General features: G+C 29.1%; 1 pseudogene; it reads left to right on the top strand.

Moving 5' to 3' along the window:
- The window catches only part of LOC132170007 (cysteine-rich receptor-like protein kinase 44), a 5,239-nt pseudogene that overhangs the window by 1,665 nt on the left and 2,074 nt on the right, over nt 1-1,500 (top strand).

Below are 1,500 nucleotides of genomic sequence, written 5' to 3'. Positions count from 1 at the left end.
TTTTTTTTTTTTTTTTTTTTTTTTTTTTTTTTTTCATGTGATAAAGTTCTTTAAATTTCTGCCTAAGTTTATGATAAAATTCTTGGAATTTTTTAACTATTATTTAAGTATTAAAATAGTTTAAAACTTGTTTAATTATTTTAGTGTTTACAATCTTTAGTCGACGTTCCCTTTTTTTTTAAAAAAAAAATATATATATATATATATATATATTATATCTCACGTAATTATATATTAAGATGATGAAATTAATCTGGATAATTGTATTAATTTTTTTTTTTGTAATTATATTATAAGTCTTTCGAATTCAACCATTTTTATCATAATCTCTTACGTACCTACCCAAAGAAAATGCATTAATATTTGCCTTCTACTTTCAAAGCGCGTGGAAGGTGACCTCTTTTAGGTCTTCGATCGGTGTGGTTTTCGTAGCTAGCTTGAAGGAAAAATTGCTCCTCTGGTCCTGTCCTGCATGTCAACATTATTCCAACTAGTGCCCCCACCATTATTGCACCTTTACCTTTTCCGACCCGTAAATATATTTACACATATGTTTAGAGTTCCTTCGCTTCATGAGGCGTGGTCCATAGTTAATTGAGCTACTTCTTGAAGACTATGATCACGTTTAGGTAAAATATTTATTTTGCTCTCTCTCACTTGTCTTTTTAATTAGTATATATATATATATATATAGAGAGAGAGAGAGAGAGAGAGAGAAATTCAATACTTACATGTATGCTCTTTTTTTTTTTCTTTTTTTTTTTAATGGAAGACTTAACACTCACACATATATTCATAACATAAATAAATATAGTTTAGTTAATTAATTATACATAAAGATGTGTGTGTGTGTGTGTGTTTTTTTTTTTTTTGTTAATATATATATATATATAATCTTCAATTTTAATAAATTTTTTATTCATGATTTAAGTCCCTATCTTAATATATATTTCATTCATCTTTTGGACCCTTCTGAGAAAAATTTCTAGCTCCAATCGGCGGCAGAGGTCCGGACCAATATCTCCTCTTTTACCATTTAAAAATTACAAGTTTGAAAACGCACTCATGTTATGCTTTAAGCATAACAAATAATATTGTGAAAAGTCGTAACTCGCATCTAAGTTATTTTTGTTGATAAGCTGTTTTTAGTTTGCCCCGGCCTCTTTACCTGCACAAATTGTTCGATTTCATGGTGTTTGCAGGAAAGAAAAGTAACAAATCTCCATCTGCAATTGTTATAGTCGTGCCCACTGTTGTTTCTGTTGTAGTAATTATCTGCATCGGCATCTACATATGCTTCTTGTATTCAAGAGTGAGGAAGGCAGGGGAGAAAGTTGAAAGTAAGTCAGAAAATGGTTTATCTTTCATTGTTGTTAAGGATGTCATTAATTTCTGTAATAAAAAATAAAAAACACGATGTTCAGTATCTAGCTGCTTCTTAAAGTACTAAGCAATATTGCTGAAAATGGTTGCTGCTTTTTCAAGAATAACTTTTCATGT

Source organism: Corylus avellana, chromosome ca2 (genome assembly GCF_901000735.1).
Source record: "Corylus avellana chromosome ca2, CavTom2PMs-1.0".
Taxonomy (NCBI): domain Eukaryota; kingdom Viridiplantae; phylum Streptophyta; class Magnoliopsida; order Fagales; family Betulaceae; genus Corylus; species Corylus avellana.
The sequence above is the reverse complement of the archived record's forward strand: the minus strand, read 5'-3'. Positions and strand labels throughout refer to the sequence as shown.